Source organism: Myotis daubentonii, chromosome 6 (genome assembly GCF_963259705.1).
Source record: "Myotis daubentonii chromosome 6, mMyoDau2.1, whole genome shotgun sequence".
NCBI lineage: Eukaryota > Metazoa > Chordata > Mammalia > Chiroptera > Vespertilionidae > Myotis > Myotis daubentonii.
This window is the reverse complement of record NC_081845.1, coordinates 16418524-16438735: the sequence shown is the minus strand read 5'-3', so window position 1 is coordinate 16438735 and position 20212 is coordinate 16418524. Positions and strand designations below refer to the sequence as shown.

The 20212-nt window shown below is 38.7% G+C and overlaps 1 protein-coding gene and 1 pseudogene across 2 annotated transcripts in view; one reads left to right on the top strand and one right to left on the bottom strand.

Annotated features, from left to right (window-relative positions):
* Window positions 1-20212, bottom strand: part of NKAIN2 (sodium/potassium transporting ATPase interacting 2) — an 806271-nt gene that overhangs the window by 112643 nt on the left and 673416 nt on the right. The gene's annotated exons all lie outside the window — the stretch shown is intronic.
* On the top strand, window positions 15695-17960 carry LOC132236595 (NADH dehydrogenase [ubiquinone] 1 beta subcomplex subunit 9-like; annotated as a pseudogene).

Here is a 20212-nt window from a genome sequence, read left to right as displayed (position 1 = left end):
CACACCTCATTCTGCCATTATTTTTCCTATATGTATTGCTTTTGACCAGTTACCTTTGCATCCTGAAAATCTAGTTAATTTGTTTTGGCCACTGTAAGGCCTAGGGATTCTACAGAAGCTCAGGATAGGTGTTCTGACTATTAGTCTTTTAGTGATTTTACTGCACTTTAAACATTTTTTCAAGACTTAAGAATACCCTGGGAGAAAACGGATTAATATTATGATTTCTAGTTTATAATAGAGGTGACAGAGGTGATAGAAAAATAAGTCATTAAAGGTCATGCAGTGAGTCAATAGAAAAGATTCCTTTTTATTGATTGTTTTAAGCCTTCTTTGCTTACTGAGGCACTTACTTACTAAGTCCCCAGTGAGCTCATTTGGAACCCACATTCATGAAAGTGACAATGAAATCACAATGGCCTCAATAAGTCTGCTAGTGACCGCTGCTGAGCTGCCGAACAGACTCCTGAATTCTGTTATTTTAATCCTGACTTATACTGCCACTGCTGGTTATTTTCCTGCATAAAACAGTTCTTTTACTTTTTTGTTCATAGATACAATCAAGTGCATGAAACAACATGCATCTATATAAAAACAACTTCTTTGAGTCTCGAGAAGAGACCTAAAAGTGGTATAGTTTTAGCAATTTACTTGTTGGGGTGACACAGAGAGTTGAGTGTTTATTTCTGTTACTAGGGATTCATTTGGATTCATGTGACAGTGGCATAAGACAGGCTTGCTATCTATTTAACCCTCTCATTATCTACCCCAGAAGGCACCACGCATGGGGGCATATTTTCAATCCCACAGGTCTCGTGGAACTGGAGGTAGCTCGTGGCTAGGACACAGGACACGGGGAAAACTCTGAAGGGAAACCACTTTGTATTTGGCCCCCAATCCTATAACCCCGTATGTTCTATGAGCCTTCTCACTATAGCAGAAATTATTTCCATTTTATTTTTCATTTAATGTGATTCTAACATGGAGTTTCTTTTTTAATGTGTCATAGTCTTCTGGAAATCTATTCTCTCTTGAGTCACAAGAAAGATTGCCCAGAATCCTCTAGGCTCTGGGTTTAGGATGGACATGGACTGGGCCGCTGCTATCAGGAGGGGACTGCTTTGCTTCATGGATGCCCAGAGCCATGCTTCACCCTCTTAAAGTCTCAAACAGCAAGTGAATAAGTGGGACTGCACCCAAAGTATTTAGAAGGTGGCGATGGAATATTTACATTTATTTGAGACTCATTTCATTGTTCAGGTACAACTAGACTTGCCCCAAGAAACCCATCAGGGAATTTAGGAGGCTGGGAGTCTGGGCTGCTCCACTTCTCTGATGTGTGTATGCAGCTAAACCTTCTGAGAATACATTATTTTCAGAAGCAGGGACAGAGAGGGCAATTTACTAATTCCCAATAGATCACAAGGTGTTGTCCATATTGACAATCTGTTTTTCCTGGGCAGGCGATAATAGCAATAAATCGTATTAATCTGGTCAAAGTCAAATGAACACATTCAGAGAAACAGAGAACAGTTCTCCCATGCACCACTGAAAACAGTGTCCAAAAATGGGTGGGGGGAGAGGAGGTTGAAGGGCTGTTATTGTATATTATTATAAAAGTATTACTAGAGTAAAAAAACAACATCAACACACACAAAAATAAAACAAAACTTCTATTTACCTATTCATATATTTCAGGTAAGACAAAATTCAAATATTTTTATTAAATCTACCGGCACACTTAGCTGACTGTACAAATATAGTCTTCACTTCTGTCAATAAATATTCATGTTAATTTTCTGGATAAAAAATCAATTTTATGCTAGCAGACATGCTGTGGAAAGTGGCTAGATTAAACTATGGCTCTCAACTACACGTTCCCAGCACCAAAAATAACCATATGGTATTAAGTGTGCACTGGTCACTCTGGAGATTCACTGTAATTATGTCATGATGTGCTCACTGTTACGGCTTCGGCAACCTTTCTTGCCTCTCTACCTGCTTTGTTCAAGAGCAGCTGCTGGCTTCAAGCTGCTGTCTGATTCTAGCACAGAGGCTGAGTGAAGAGGTGCTTTCCAGGGAAGTCATGTTCCAAAGCAGGAACAGCAACAATGAACGGATTCAATGGGGGAACATAAAGTTCACTGGGCAAAAGTCTAGTAATCAGCAGGTGCTAATTCAGAGCTGCCAGTTCCAATTGGTAAATAACGCTTCCTCGGCAATTTATGCAGAGTTGAAAGGGATGGGAGAGGTATTTAATGGACACACTAGAATACTGCCCTGCGGAGTGCCTGGTAGCTATGGTTTCATTCAAAAGATCACACGGGGAAGCCTTGACTCCCATTCCTACTCACATTATGTGCCAGGACAGCAGAATCGTGGATGCCGGGGTGCAAAACATTCCATTATTTTTTGCTAAAGATAATACTCAATAAAGATACATATATAAATGCTTGTGTAACCACATTGTCTTTATTAAGTGTAAATATATGTAAACAGAAGTGCTTTTAGGCACATGCCTAAAACACTTAATGGAATGGTGTGTGTGAGATGCAGATTTATGGTAATTGCTTTAGGTTATTGATTTTATGGTGATGGTGTCTGCGTTCCCTTTAAAAAATGTTTTAGAATTGTTTTATAAAAATGTACCTTCATTTTTCTTGGTTTACAGGGAAGTATGTAGGACTTAAACAGGTGCAGGGTCCTTTCCCCACCGGCCTGCAGACAGGAAGTGTATGATGGATGGGGGCTATAAGGACAGGTGGGCTCATGGGTCCACATCAGCTCTGAACCTCCTTGTCTTCTCCAGCCACACAAACGCCTGCCCTTTCCCTCCCCGCCCTCACCTGCTGCTCCTGGATAACTCCTCATCCTTCAGCACGGAGCAGGGTACCGCATCTCCACCCCTGCCTTCCTACTCTCCCCAGGTGGGTTAAGTGTTCCTTATCTGAGTTCTCCTATTATGTGTGCTTTTCTTCTATAATACTACTCATCCCATCACCTTGCAGTATGCATTTGTCTTCACCCTGGAATATACTCCTGAGAGCAGAAAATCTGTATGTGAAGTGATGCTGCTCTGACTTAGAAGACTTCCAAACGGACACTTTTCTAAGAATGTGACTTGAGAGATGTGACATGTACATTAGTGTAAAGTACAGGCGGCCATGGGTCCCTAACACCTGCACTGCGACATGGGCCGCCCATTGTAATGATTTCAAATGCTATTGAGTACTCCCAACAAATAGGTTGGGTATTAAAAAACCATAAAGCAACATGATTCCCATATCAAAACCATAGTTTATCTTGTGTGAATACTGGAGACTGCATCACACAACTGACTTTTTTTTTTTTATAGTAAATGGTTATAGCATATGGGATCCCAAGAATATCCATACTAATAATAAAAAAATTATTAGTTTCTATGAGAAAAATAACCACCTTAGTTCTTAAAAATTATTTCAATGCTCATCCCACTTAGATTTATGTTTATTTTTATGCTACGATATGGAGAGGCACAAATAGCACCATATGAGACTAGGAATATTTTAACTCAGTGATTATTGTCATCTACAAACCTTGAAGTCATTTATATAAAGCTCTGAGAAAAATAACAAAGATATTTTTGTTTATTCCTTCCACCCTGCTTTCACGCCTCATAAAAATATTAAAAGAAAAACTAGCAAGGAACAAACTTCTCTGCTCATCGGTGAATTATAACTTACTCGTCACAATATGAGTTAAGGCAGTATTTCAGAGTAAGGCAAAAATCTATTAGTAAATGTAGTAGTACATTTTATAATAGAGGTGGCTTTAGGTCCCTTTAAGGAATGACAGGAAAATGCTCAGTTTTATCCAAATACCACATTCCAGATTTTTATCCTGTACCATTAAGTCTCAAGATACAACTAACTGCATTTTGGCCACCTGATGACTTCGAGGCATAGTATGCCAGACATAGGGAACGCAGTGATCTGAGTCCTTTAAGATCTATATTAAAAGAGAAACTATAAAGCACTTGAATTTGTTACCATGTGCTTTTCCCCATTGTGTGTTTCCTAACTGTGCTTGTTCTGAGTTATCTGAGAAGGTGGCCTCATAGATGAGGAAGGTCTCATCTATTATCAATGGGGAAAATGTTTTGGAGCCGAAAAACCAAATAGGTCAAACTTTTCTCTGGATAACGCTGGGTATATGGCTTTTCTCATCCTTGTTTGGTCCGGTGAACTTCCTGAGGTGTAAACATGGAAAGTAAGCTTGGATAATACTGAAGAGAGAAAGGCAAAGTTATGAATTGACATAGGAACCAGTGGCTATACAACCTGAAGAGAAGGGGCAAAGGTGGAAACACCATAAGAGGCCATGCACTCTAGTTTGCCTGAATGCTCATCTGAAGGGCCAGAAAACTCAATTATGAAGAATTTTAATTTTATACAGGAGTGACAGGGAGCAAATCCAGAGTTTAGGGAACTGGCAGGCAGTAATGCTGGTTTTGGCAGGAGCGTTGTGTGTTGATTGGAAAGGAGATGGATGGAGAGCAGTGAGGTTAAATGAAAATGAAGCTGAAGTGTCCAGGAGTGTAGTGATGAGAGCAGAGATCACCATCTGGTCAATGGGGATGGAGAGGTGATGCCTAGAGACCTTTGGGTAGAAGTGATCCAGGCTTTTGAACAATCTAAATATAGCATAAGACAACATGGATATAAAGACAAGCTTAATTCCATGCTTGGGATAAAAGTAAAATTTTCTATAGTGAAATTTAGAAAGGGGGGAATTTAAAGAGAAATAAAAAATGTTACAGCGTAACTTGCTGCTTTTCTTGCATACTCTTCCTCCCTCCCTCCCTCCCTCCCTCCCTCCCTCCCTCCCTCCCTCCCTCCCTCCCTCCCTTCCTTCCTTCCTTCCTTCCTTCCTTCCTTCCTTCCTTCCTTCCTTCCTTCCTTCCTTCCTTCCTTCCTTCCTTCCATATTAGACTAAGGAACTTATATTTTTCAAGCTCTTGGCTGAAAGAAACCCATTGCAATGATTAGATATGTCAGATTTTCATTCCAGATTCTCTTCAATGGTTTCTTTATTTGTTTTATGAAATTTCTATTTATTTATCCTCCCCTCAAATATTTTAAAGTAATATTTTATGGGACCTGTTATCAAAAATGTACTTTGGCTAATGAAGGAAGCGGTTGTCAAATTTCGTTGTGCATCAGAATCATGTGCATCAGATTCCTGGGTCCCATCACAAAGTTTCTGGTTTAGAGGTCTGGGTGGGGCCTGAGAACTTGCATCTGTGATAAGTTCCCAGACGGTGCTGATGGTCCAGGTGCAGGGACCAGACTTTGAGAAACCCAGTGCTAAGGGATCTCCACTACACGTAGTTAGGCTGCTGACTGCTACTTTATAGTTTAAAAAATGTGAAATTTTTTCAACAGATTCATGCAAACAAAATTTCAAGCAGAGACATAATTCTTTTCTTATTGCCTGTGATGCTATCAGGTTGCAGGTGTAACCAGTTTTATGGAATTGGTCCATTCCTGAAACTTGAATCACTTTCCATCACTAAGGAAACAAACCTTTAATTTAATACTCCAGAGAGGAAAACATTTTTTATGGTATAAATGCTCACTCCTAATTTGTTAGGCGTTATGTTTTTATTGTTTTGAAACTTACCCGTTTCTAACATGAACTCACCTGTAAAGAACCCATTCTCCTTTAAAAGAGCTGTGATTTTTACTGGGTTCCAGGGAGCCGAGACTGTCCCCAGCACTCTCAGAGTCCCACCCACACCAGCCAGAACCATCTGGGCTTCGCCATTGACTGCCAAGCCCTGGATCGGCTCCTTCAGCCTAGTGTTTTTTCCAACTTGCTGTGAATAAGAACAGCTTCCCCTTTCGTCTCTGCCTTTGAAGCTAGTGTGTAAGCTTGAGTGACCAAATCGAGTCTGGTGTTGGCTTTTCATGTGCTCAAAGCAGGAGGGGGGTCCATTTGGTGTTAGCTCACTGCTCAGCCCCCACTGACTGTTCCCTATGAGGTCCCTGTCTCTGAGCCCTTCACGTGGAATCTGCTTGGGTGATGCATGGCCCAACTCCCTTCTTCCAGTAAACTCGATGCAAGAACAGTAGCTTCTCTGAGTGGAGGAGATAATGACGTGTGGGCAGCACAGAAATGACAAAGAGATTCAAGTCTTGATAAAGAGATAATGTCGTTAAACACAGCCTATAGGGAGCACAGGGAGATGTAAGGAAGTCTTATTAAAACGTCCCCTTTGGGCCCACATGGAAATATCTAGGCGTTTTAAGTCGCCCTCAGGAACAGGCGTCCCCCTTCTCTGTGTCTACATTGAAAGGGATGGGAGCCTGAGAACCCTTTCTTCTGCTAATAGGATGTGACTGCCGTAGTGAATTAACACTTTCTACTTGTGGTTCATTCTCTTTCAGTGAATGACACCGGTGCTATTACACCTGTCAAGTATTTACTTATGTTTTTTCCCCAATGTGTTTGAAGAAGAGGGTGGGAGGGAAATCAGGCCTGATCTCGATCGGAGAACAGTGTGTATTCTTTTTACTTAGAGGGTTGGAAATTTATCATGACATATGCTGGCTGCACAGTCAAAACTTATCAACACCCACAACTTTGGAAGCTCGACAGGATAGCTCTGTGGGAGCCGCTTCCTCGACAGATGCTGGTTGGATACGTCAAGTGCAGGACCAAGTGAAGCCGAGGGAATCCTTCTAGTTGGGCCTTCCACGTGTGCAGTGATATTGGGAAATTTGCATTAATCTCGCCTCATAAAAATTTTAAGAAAAGCATTTTTCTATTCAGTTCATGGTCCTGATGGTCCTGATTTTAAGTTAGAATATATATCACAGAACATTATTTGCACTGGCCTTAAACTGTACCATATCAAGAAGCAAAATGTTATCCAAGTCAGCAAATCTAGTTTGCGTTTTATCACAGGTATTGAGAGTATTTTTCTCTCTGGACTGCAGGGACTTTAAATATGATTCTGCATTCACAATTCTTCTTGAGACTTAGTACTGAGTCGACCTAATTATATCCTATGGTTATGAGTTCTTAAAATGATATTGGCCTCTGTTATAAGAACTTCATACCACATAATCACAAAGTTGAAATTTCAGCTAATAAAAGGTGTTTAATGTTTATGCCCCTAGTCAAACTTTGGGACCTTTTTGTAGATCTACATCATAAACACATTAAAACTGTGACCACTTTCAAGTGCATGGTGTCAGCACATCTTTCAAATAGTCTTTGTGAAGATTTCTGACTTAAAACTATAATGTTTTCCATCCTGCACAGGATACTAGTCACTAAGTACCTGGCTCCTTAATGATACTAATCATCATAGCTCTCTGGCTCTTTAATGATTAGCTATTTAATAATAATTTGTTCTCTGAATCTGTGCACCATTCCATTTAGGTGTGTCACTGACTATATATATTTATCGACACTGATTATGTATATGTATTTGGAACTTGAAGTAAATCTTAGCTTCCTTGAGAATGCATATTACATTCTTTTCCAGTATTTGCTCTCCTCTTTACATTTCTCCTGCCTTTCCTATGTCATTATCCTCCTGCCTCTGTTCCTTTCTTTCACTAGTTTCTCTTTCCTGTAAGTTTGTCTGCTTCACTGGTGCTCACAATTCAAAGTCTGAATTTCAATGATCTCTGTAGCTTTCATTTCTATTTCTGGTTTCTCACCTGCTTATAGGTGAAGGTGCTTAGGAGGATAGAATTACAAGACACACAGAAGATTTTTCTCATATGTAAAAGAAACGAGAAAGATCCTAAATTATACCCAATTACAGATTTTCCAGGCATTCATTTTCTCTGTCCCCATATATCCCAGTCTCCACTCTTTATTCCTACCAATTGCAACAGAGAACATACATTATGCATTGTCTTTGGCCAGATACAAAGTAATCAGAATGGAACAAGGACAACAAACTTACTCTCTTTGAAAACTGTATCATTCTATAGCAAGCATAAGCCAAAGGCTACAAAGATATTTACCTGAAAAAATACCAATACAATATTTCAAATGAGGTGTTATTTATTTTTTAAATAAAATCCCTCCCCGCCCCCCCCCCCCCCCGGCAAAGAGTTAGAAGACAGTTAAGTGGCGTGACCTATATCAAACAAGATGATATTCTTAGTGTTTAGGTAGAAAGGATGAAAGGGGACTTTAATTAAAACTAATTTCTACTTCTTTATAGTTGGCCTTGAAAATAAATAAAGCTCTAGGTCATATTCTTAGAGTGTGAACAAAATGATACATAGCTAGAATCAATACAAAGATTTGGAAAGAATGTGGGGCTCTGGACTAGGACCGGATTCTAGAATGGAATACTAAGAAGCCACAGAAGACAAAGGGTTCTTCAAAACATGGGGGAAAACATAAAGAATTAAAAATAAGAAAAGTAATAGTAAATTAAGGGAGTGATAAAATTAAAGTAGACATAAAATCCTAGCAAGCCAATCACAAAATAAAGAAAATTAGGGTGTTCTGAGGAACTGAGAGCACTATAAGTGTCTTGCATTATTCAGGACAATGTTAAACATACTTATTACATATATCTTTGGTAAGGATATAGGGCAGAATGTAGTGCTAACCACTAACAAAAGCAAAATAGAAAATATGACTTCCTAAGATTACAGAATAAAAATGAATTTAAAATTCAAGAAATCCAAAATAAGAAAGTTTAAAAAAAAACAGCAACAACAAAAAGCACCTCAAAACAGATTTAAAACCTAAACATATGATCGGAAACTATAAAACTCCTAAAAGAAAGCATAAGGGGAACACTTTAAACATTGATCTTGGAATGATTTCTTGGAAATGACACCAAAACACAGGCCACAAAAGCAAATATAGACAAGCAGGGCTATACCCAACGAAAAAGCTTCTGCACAGCAAAGGAAATAATTGACAGAGTAAAAAAGCAATTTACATAATGAGAGAAAACATTTGCAAACCATATATCTAATAAGGAGTTATTTTCTAAAATACATGAGGAGCACCTACAACTTAATAGCAAAAAAAAAAAAATGAGTAAAATATTGACATTTCTTCAAAGAAGACATACAAATGACTAAGGGGAATATGAAAAAATGCTCGGTGTCACTAATCATTAAGGAGCTATAAATTCAAAACAGAGTAAGATATCACCTCCTAACTGTCAATGTGGCTATTATACAAATATAAATAAATCTTAAAAATAGAGTGTTGGTAAGGAGGTGGATAAATTGGAACCCTTGTGTTCTGTCACTGAAAATGTAAAATGGTACAGCCATAATGGAAAATAGTATGGAAGCTTCTTGAGAAATTAAAAATAGAACTACATAATCCAGAAATTCCACTTTTGCTTATTTACTCCAAAGAATTTAAAACAGGATTTCTAAAATATATTTGTCATTCTATGTTCACAACAGTCAAGAAGTGTAAAACAACACAAATGCCCATTGACAGGTGGGTGGATTAAGAAAATATAGTATATATCTATAGTGGAATATTACTCAGCCTTAAAAGAAGAAAGTCCTTTCATATGTGATAGCATAAATGAGCCGTTAGGACATTATGCTAAATGATATGGATAATGGTCACAGAAAGACAAATTCTGGTTGACTTCCCTTGTTTGAGGCACCCAGAACAGTCACACTCACAGAAGGAGAAAGAAGAAGGGTGTTGCCACGGGCCGGGGGGAGGGAGAAATTGGAAGTCATTATTCTGCAGGTACCGACTTTCCATCCAGCAAGATGAAAGAGTTCCAAGATCTGCTGTACAATCATGTACATATAGCTAAAACATTGTGTTGGACAATTAAAAGGTTATGAAGAGGGTAGATTTCATGTTATGTGTTTTTACCACACACACAAATGAGTGGGTAGTACTGTTATGCCTATTGAAGGTGAGGACCCTGAGGCTTAGAGAAGATGCCGAACTGTTGTCTCTGTAGCCTTCACACACTGTTTCAATCATGTGAAATGGTGAATCCGCTCCTTTGCCACCCACTTTCCTTTAGCCTTATACACTGTCCAGTTATACCTGCTTCACTCAGTCCTCTCGCTTATTCCACAGGCACTAATGGACAGACTCACTCTTTTCTTTTAGTACTTCCCAGAGAGTCCTGAAGAGCATTCGGTAGACTATAATTAACCACTAAGGATCCAGCTAACAGACTCATTCTTTTGGAACATGATGCTCTGACTAAAGGTCCCCTTTTGTGTTCTAGTGACCTGCAGTTAAACAGCACTGTCCCATGGGCATAAAGTAGAAACTCGATTGATTGACAAGGAATCAGAAACAGACATAACTTAGCAAAACCAAGTCTGGAAGCATTTTTCCAGAAAATTTCTTTTAAAATGTGATAAAAGGTGAAAGAGATGAAAGCAATTCTCACATTCAATACTCCTGGAGACTATTTTGGCAGGAATTTATTGTGTGCCCAATATTCTAGAAACCATCATCTTAATGATGAAAGTAAAATAATGGAAGAAACTTGGTTTCCTGGCTCAAAAGATTTGATTTCCTTTATTAGCTGGATCCATGCATCATCGCAAATTTGTAATTCCTTCATCGCACCTCTCTGAGTCTGAGAGCAAAAGTGTTAATGAGGCACAAGAAAATGGCCAAAGAACTTTCCTCCTTCAGATTAAAAATCTAGGCAGCGGTATGGGCATTAAGAAAGATTTCTGGTACATCTCAAATATTTAAACCATTCTTCTCTCTTTTAAAAAAGTGTTCATTGTCGAGGAAAAGCAAAATATTGTATGGTTCTTGGTGGCCAATCGAATATTAAAGGTAACTGTCCCTCTCTGTACTTAAAATGACCTCAATTTGTAACTACTTGAATGGCCTCGAGTCATCTATAATTTAATTATGTTTATCCCAGCTCACCTGGAAGAACTCAAAATGAAATGGTGGCGTTGGTTTGTGAGGTCAGAATCAATAGCCATTAAGAGAATGAGATTTTTAAATCTAGGGGGGAAAAACAAGTACTTAAAATATCCCTCGGATCAGCCTCACAATTCTAGGTACTAGACAATACAGATATGGTGGATTTTATCCTGATGCATCACACTTATTTAGTGTCTGGAAAGGTAGGAGTTAATGCAAGAACTGATTTGTCAATCAGAGTAAGAGCTAAAAGTTCAGCTTTCAGAGTATTTTGGACTTGTGTGGCACATTTAGAGAGGCAGACAGACCCTGAAGCAGACTGGAATAGATGAAAGCTATAAGATGGAGAAAATGCTATGTAAGCCAAGTATATGAGTTTCTCTAATCATGTCATTGGCATCATGTAAATGCCAGACACCATTTTATATGCAGCTTAGATCTAGCAGATGTTGGCATTTAAGTATAGGTTGCTACGAGAGAAAATTGCCCTTGAATGGAAAAGGAAGTTTATTGGTAGAGAAAAATGATTTTCTCAGTTAACAGTTATAACCCCAATAATAGAATTGTTTTCAATCAGAGGTTGTGGGGTGGGAAAGGAGGAGAGATCTAATGATACCTCAATTCCAATCTGAAAGGAAATCAGCTTCCGTTTAAATTGCGGATGTGTGGGTTGTATACATAGAACCTTCTCCTCCCTCTCGTCTCAAACCTCAAGGCTTCATGTTAAATGGAACAAATCACATCCTTCGTGGTTCTGCTCTGTTTGGTACAGCTGCTTGCTGCAGGTGGTGCCCTAAAAATATAGTGTTTGTTTATTTTGCAATATAGCAGTCTGCAGAGTGGTACCTAACAGTGCAACAGCTCCCTTCTTTCTCTGTCAGTGAACTAAATGATGGAAGACTAAGACCTCCGCCAAACCCAGCAGGGAATGGCCCAAATGAGAGGCACAGGTAGTGCTTGAGGCTCAGCTCCCGACAAGTTCCATTTTCTTCGGATTCATGAGGCAAAGCTGACAAGCAGACAATCTGTCATCAGAGCCTCTGACTGGGTTTCAGCAAAGGCAAAGCCAAGCAACAAACTGCCTTTGTTGGGGGAATCATTATGTTTCTCTGGAGATACACATCTGTAAACACATGGGGTTTAAAGGAAAAAAGAACCCAAAATAGATCACAAAGAGAAAATAAAAGTGAATATTAATCTCAGGTAAATGGTGATGCAGATCTATATAAATGGAGCTTTCAATGATTTTTTTTTTAAATTTCTAACTTAAATGATGTAATAATTTTCCAGCCAAACCCATAGGGCCCTCATGTGAAAGAGCTGTGGAATACAGCACAATAACTATGTGTGAAATCGTCTACACTATAGTTAAAATAATTATATACAAAATTATATTTTCATTATTATTATTCTAGACTTTTTCGCATTGAATGAAGCTTTAAGAAAAACACTCCCCCAAATTGCAAGGTTTATATGAACTAATTGGTGCTGGGGGGGGGTGGCGGGGGATCACTGATAATAATGAATCATGCCAATCAACCTTCGGTAAGGCATAACTTACTGTAAAAACCTTATTTAACTTCACTGAAATTGTGATAGATTATGACCTAATATATAAGTAAAATTTAACACTTGGAAGAATTTTCTAGAGAAACCTTGACAAATATTGGCTTCTAGCCAGCAAATAACTAACGCTTCTCTAAGATTTAATGTCTTAGAAATGCATTTGGATTATTTGTACGGGAGGAGAGATGGCACCAGAATAGTGAAGATGATTCATGATTTCAACCTTCAAAAATGGGAATGATGTTCTTCTTCAGAACAGCGGTGGAGAGAAGGACAGGCAGGCACAGGCCTGAGAAGGGGAGTAGTAAGCTCACCATCTGGTGTGACAGGTGTATAGACACAGATAAATGGAATAAGGCAAAGTGAATTGAAAAGTTTAAAAAATAAATTTAAGGCTGATTCAAATGTGTGAAATAAAGAGTGGGAGAATGACCAGATTCTGAAGGAAAGTGTTGAGTATTTTAAAGAAAGAGGAGCATTTAAATAGACTGAAGGCAGAGAGAGAGGAAGGGGGAGAGAGATAGGCAAGCGGACTTGCTCTTGAGAATGGTGACCTGCATTTACTGGCTGCAGTCTGGTGACCATATTGCACACGGTCAGAGCTGCAGATCCACCCTCACGAGTAGAGCTCCCTGCCCTTATTATCCATTACCTAGAATGTTCTTTCCCCTCCAATAGTTATATGGCCCAGCTCTCATTATACTCAGAACTTGGGTCAAAAATTCCCTATCAGAGTTGCCTTCCTTGATCACCCTCTGGTAGCTCTTTTATCTTGTCTTCCTTTATTCTGCAGTAGAGCAGTTGTGTGGGGCACAGTAGATAGATATAGGTATAGATGAGAGATACAGATGATATAGATATAGATATATCTTCTCATAAAAATTTACATCCCATGAGAGCAGGAAGAGGCTTTCAGGAAATACTTGTTTAGTGACTGGATGAATGCAAGCAGTTAAACAGTATGAAGAAATAAAATTGCTCTAAATTTTACTCTTTAGATTGAATCGATATAACCTTAAACTAACATTTAAAAACTGCAATCTTCCACCACTGGTAAGTGATGGTGTCTAACAGGTTTAACTGAATCACTCATTGTATTTTTAACTGAATGATTAGTTTGGCTTTGTTTCATTCCAATTTGGCCTCTCTCCCAGGAGCAGTAGGTCCGAGGAGAGCTCCTTGGCCTGCAATACAGAGCCCAATAGGTGATGAATTAAATAAGAAAAGGAAATTAACCTCCTTTTTGGGCTTGAATCTATGCGTTAATTCTATATAAGTGAAACATGTGTGCAAGGTTAATAACTGAAGGAAGGGTATGTTCTGAATACAGCTCAGTTTCATCTACAAGGAAGGAGATAGAATTTCAAGAACACGTAGAATGACTAGTCAACTGGGTTTGCTCAGGACTGTTAATCACCCTGAATCCAGTCGCTAATGAAGCTCCTGAGCGCACAAGAAGACAGCAATTCTGACCCATTACTTCACATGCTATCCTGGCAGTAAGTTATGGGAAGCCTATCAGGTAGTCGGAATATTTTGTCAGGAGATAAATTCATTCCACTTTTGTGATATGGGTTCTCTGACTTAGTTCCTGATGAAGTACCACAGGGACCCTTAAGCTTTCAAGACATAAGTTTGTATCAAAGAAAGTGTGGGCACCACATGACTATCTCATTCCAATTCAGATCTCAGACTTGTAATTAAGTGGCCAAACATTTTGACCACTGCTTTATCATCTTTTCAGAATTCATCCTCCTTTGTTAAAAAATAAATTTTTATTGATTTCAGAGAGGAAGGGAGAGGGAGAGAGAGATAGAAACATCAATGATGAGAAAGAATCATTGATTGGCTGCCTCCTGCCCACCCCCTACTGGGGATTGAGTTCGCAACCTGGGCATGTGCCCTGGACCAGGAACGAACCCGGGACCCTATAGTCCACAGGCCACTGCTCTATCCACTGAATCAAACTGGATAGGGCAGAATTCATCCTCCTTTAATAACATTTCTCTAATCTGTTAATTTGTAAGCAATACAGACTTTCCTAGATTTGTGAAATAAACACACTGCTGAAATAAATCCATGAACAACTATTGAATCACTGATATGAAACTTTTCCGTATCTCGCAGTATAATTTCTCTTAAAATTGATTTTCATTGTAACCTACATAGTATATTAGGACTAAATCAACTTAAATGTGGCATGTGACTAATAGGATGGCTAGGATGACATGAAATTACAGCAAATGTTATTTGTAAAATATAGAAATTTAAAAGAGAAAATTTACCTACAATTTTATGATGAAGAAATCAGTAAAGTATGGAAAAGGGATAAGAAAAGGAAAGATGAAAGACTGAAAGACATTGGATAGTGAGAGGTAAAAGTAATGTTTTGCATTTATAAAGTTGCTGATAAGAAGCAGATCAAATTTAAGAGGTGGAGAGACTGAAAATCAATAAGGAAAGTAGAGCAATGCAGACATTTCAGAATAAAAAAAAAGGACATAAAGAAACTCAAAATATCCTTGGACCTATTTCAGTCCTTGACTTTGGAGTCATATTTGCAATTAGTATTAGTCAAAATAATCATGTGACAAAGAGCTGACTCATTTAAGTATAATAAAATATAATATTGTATTCAGAGAAGTTCAGAGAAGGTTATAAGTGATAAACATATGAGGGTAAAATGATGTAGCCTTGACTCTCAGAGTTACTGCTTGAGAGGAATTTAAGTATGTGTGGCAATCAGGACAAAGATCAGACGAATGAATGGCAGAGTCTGGACAAACAGCCATGATGCCACACAGACAGGAATAGGCAAGAGAATAATGAGGAATAGAAATCATATACCGAGTTGTGTAGAAGAATGTGTGGGTTGAGAATAGTAGAGTTGAACATTCTATTCATAGGATTGGTACAAGCAAAAGGTACAGAAGGAATATTACAGATGGCTCTTCTTCTACTGTGTAAACACTATTTAGCTTAAGTATGTTTGCGCATACTGTTAGTCTTTTTCACTGAAGTATAACACGCTAAACAATATATTATCCCTATATTATAGCTGTCATTATAAATCATCTTTACATCCTTCCTTTGAGAATGCCTTATTATTATTTGAAAATGCTAACCCATTCTACCATTATCATAACTATCACTGTGTTTAGAAGTTCCTATAAAGAGAAAGTTGCCAACAAAGATTTATTTCTCAGAAAATGCTTTTATCATGGGCCTTCCGTTTCCTGGGAGCGGCAGCGGTGAAGGTGAGCGGGCAGTCCTGGCATTTTCCGAGCCAGAGGCCTACCTGAGCCACCAGTAGAAGGTGTCACGACTTAATAAGCAAGCTCTGTGCCACCTGGAGTCGTGGTGCGTCCACAGGGACAAAGAGCAGTACTTTGCTGGCTTGATGAGAGCTTGGTTTGAAGACCATAGGGATGAAAAGGACATGGTGAAGGCTACCCAGCTGCCAAGGGAGGCGGAGGATGAATTCTGGCCCCATCAACCATCCTCAGCCATTCATCTTCCCTGACTCTCCTGGGGGCGCCTCCTATGAGAGATGCCAGTGCGACAAGGTCCCTGAGTGGTGCTTACATGACTGGCATCCTTCTGAGGGGGCAATGATCCTGATTGGTTTGCCAAGAGACAGCACTGGAAGAAACTGCAGAGGGAGAGGTAGAGCTGGGAGCGAGAGGTTAAGCAGCAGCTCCAGAAGGAACCCCCTCCCCCTCCTCCTCCCACCCCTGGAAACCATGGTTGGTGGTCCCTACATTGAAGCTTTGTCCCCCCCCCCCCGTCCCCCCCCGTCCCCCCCCCCCCCCGCCGCCAGCGGAGAGGAAGGCGATTTGCCCCCACTGTGGTGGCATATTGTGACCAGACCCCGGGAACAGCACAGAGAGGGGGAGAGAGAGAGAGAGAGAGAGAGAGAGAGAGAGAGAGAGAGAGAGAGAGAGAAGACACCTCACCAGTTCAGCTTACAAGTGATATAAGTTACAGAAAATATACACACTTGCCCTAATAAAAATAACAAGGTATGTCTGATGTGTTCTGTCTGAGGAGTAACATGATGCCAGGTGACTGTGCCACTGTCTTACCATGTTTCTTATCAGTTGTGCATATGAAGAAAAGTGTGTGGAAAGTAAATATATATATATATATGTATATATGTATATATATATATATATATATATATATATATATATATATATATATAATTATATATATAAAATTGTGACTAAAAAGATATCCCAAAATAGAAGATATATTATGATTTAAAAGAGGAAGTTGGTAACCTTCTGTTCAATACTTTCTTTCTGAAATAACTTATTTAATACACTTTACTATTTTATTCTGAAACAAATTCATAATTATCGAATTAAATATAAGAAATGGAATTGTGCATGGTTCACTGAACAATAGTCCATGCAGAGAACTTCAACTTAAATCTCACATTAATTATTGGTGATCTGTTGTAGCCTATAATCCTCACCACCACCTTAAATGTATTAGTATTTTTATTCCATGATGTTTCCAGGCATTCTCATGGATCAAGTGATATGCTTTGGGGGTAAGCAAGCGCGTTCAATAGTACATACACATAAGCAGATACTGCCCACTGACGCCTAATAGTTGATGTGGGATATACGTCCCCTGTGTAGGCTAGTGTGTTGGTAGACTAAATGGTATCACATTGACTCTAGGAATCACAGTTTTAACTGGAGAGTGAGTAAACTTAGCAGGATTTAGTTCATTTTTGCACATCACTGTGAATTAGCCTGAGGGAAAAAAAATAGTATTCTCAAGGAGCAGTAGAAGAAATTGAGGTAAGAAGAAAATAAATAATACCACTTTTATTGTTTTCAAGATAATTTCTTAAACATTATCTCATTTAGTTCATAATTACAAAATAGTTTATTATACAGCTGAGTGTAAGATTTACGGATTGTTACTCCCTGACTGTGAATATTTTACCTTATATTTCTGAAGTTGCATGTAGGGAATACATAGACCATTAAGAAAAAAAAAATTCTTCAACTTAATATATCTTTAGAGACTGTTCAAGTTCTTGTATTCTGCTTACTTGCTCACAAACTCACAGGAATACTCACCAATTTATAAGGCACATTTCAGGACTAAAGCAAAATAAAATAAAGGACATGACAACTGACTGTTCAGGGTTTACTGCTACCAAAGCTTGATTGACATCTGTGGATAAGACCTGGTCTTCCAACGACTTTGTCATTATCTAGAGGAATTGAGAATGGTTATAAACTTAAGCATGTGCCCATTTCAGAAGTACCAATGAATCTTGGTTATTTCTTACTAATTACGGATACATCCAGTTGGGGTTCTAAAATTAGTTTGTGGAACACAGATTATATGCTTTGTGGTAATCAATTGTGCCAAAAAATATCCTTTCCTGTTTCTATTTACCATTGTCATTGTGTTATTTCAGAAACTTCGTCACTGGAAAAACCTTCTGTTCACAATTGTGATTCAGTTCTTCCCATATTTTTGTGAATATTTATATGAACTATTCTGATGTCACAGAAAGACCAGTCACATTTATTTCATTTATTGGGTTATGACCTTTTGACAAGTATGTCGGTGTACCCCAGTACCCAGGAAAACTAGAGTAGGTGCAGTGTGTGTAATATTTGAAGCTAAGCAGTAAAGCTATTGAACTATCACAAGAGCTAAGGAAGAAGCTGAGTGCTGTCCTTCTGGCCCTTTCCTTCACAGGCAGAAAAGTAGTTTTGTCCTAGGAAGAAAATTGTTGTACAGTCTGGAACTAGGCATGAGAAGACTCGAGTTTTTCAGTTCTGGCTCTAAACCACCACACTCTATCGTGTGGAAATATAGTAAACACAGGAGAGAAACACAGATTCATTGTTTGATGGCAGGCTAGTAATGCGATTGGCTGGACCCTGCAGAACTGTAAGGGAAATGACTCTCAGGCCCAGAAAGAAGTTGATGGAGCAACCAGAGCTGTGGTACCATTTTTAGTATGATAGCATCGTCTTCCTGATCAGGCACTATGTGTTTCTGAGCAATTCAGGGCAACAGAGAGATTTGTAGTTTAAAAAAAGGGAAGACACTAATATTTCTGGTGAAAATTTTAAAAATTGCACCCACCTCAAATCTAAGGAGACAAAATTTCCAGAAGTAGGTCATGTTTATGGTAATCCTTTACAAAAGCAATTAATTTCTATTCTTAGCCAGCATCAAGGACTAGAATAGTGGTCTTTAAGCATCTCTAGTCCCATATTTTCTGAAAGAATTTTAAAAAATTCACTTGCAAACTGTGTACATTTGAAATTGATGTTTGAAATTTTTTCATCCTTAGTTTAAGTGTCTGCAAAGTGGCAATTTATTTTGGCATATTATAAATATTAATACTTTTCAAGAGATATTAGTTAATCTTTTAAATATAACTAATGAAATTTGAATGCCACTGTGATTTAAAATTCACCTTATTTTATTTAAAGACACATGCATATATTCTTTTAGAATAATCATAAATTTTATAGAGTTCCTTTTCTTTTTGAATTTGTATTTCCATTCCACTACTTCCACAGTTTTTCCTAATGTAATGTTTATTTGTTTGAAAGTTTTATACCAATCATTCTTTGTAACAAATATATACATATACTAGAGGCCCGGTGCACGAAATTCCTGCATGGGGGGGGGGTAGTTCCCCTCAGCCCAGCCTGCACCCTCTCCAATATGGGTTCCCTGGTTCCTAACTGCTCACCTGCCTGCCTGCCTGGTCGCCTCTAACTGTCCCCCCACCCCGCTGGCCTGGTCATCCCTCACTGCCCCCCTGTTGTACTGGTTGCCCCCCAACTGCCCCCTTGCTGGCCTGGTTGCCCCCAACTGCCCCGCCCCCCCGCCGCCAGTCAGGTTGCCTCCAACTGCCCCCCCGCCCCTGCTGGCCTGTTCGCCCCCACTGCCCCACCCCCCTTGCCGGCCTGGTCACCCCATGCAGCCTGCTTGTTCAGTCATTTGGTTGTCCCTCACTAACCCCCCTGCCAGCCTGGTCACCCCAAGCAGCATGCTGTTCAGTCGTTTGATCGACCCTCACTAACCCTCCTGCCAGCCTTGTCGCCCCACACAGCCTGCTGTTCATTGTCTGTCTGGTTGTTTCGGTTGTGATGGACCCTGGCTTTTTATATATCAGGATATATATATATATATATATACATACTGAGTGGCCAGATTGTTATGACCAGCCAGATTATCATGACCACACCATCAGTACAATGAAGTGAATTAGTTATGCAAATAATAATAATAATAAAACCTTGAGAGTATTTGCTTAGGAAGTTTTCAATATTTAGTATTTTTGGAAGTGTCAATGAAGTACTGATGGGGTGGTCATAATAATCTGGCCAGTCATAATAATCTGGCCACTCAGTGTGTATATATATATATATATATATATATATATATATATATATATATATATATATGTGTGTGTGTGTGTGTGTGTGTTAAATTAAAGATGTATAAACTTAAGTATGAGTTTTCTTTCCTAGTCAATAAAATATTTGTTAAAAATGTATTCTTTTTTTGACATTTAAAATATTTTTCAGCTTTAGTATGGTATAATTGAAAAATAAAATTGTATTTAAAGTGTACCTCATGGCGATCTGATATAAAGATAGATTGCAAAATTAATAGTTAACTAACACATCCATCACCTCACATATTTATCTTTTTTTGGTGAGAAAATAAAAATATGTTA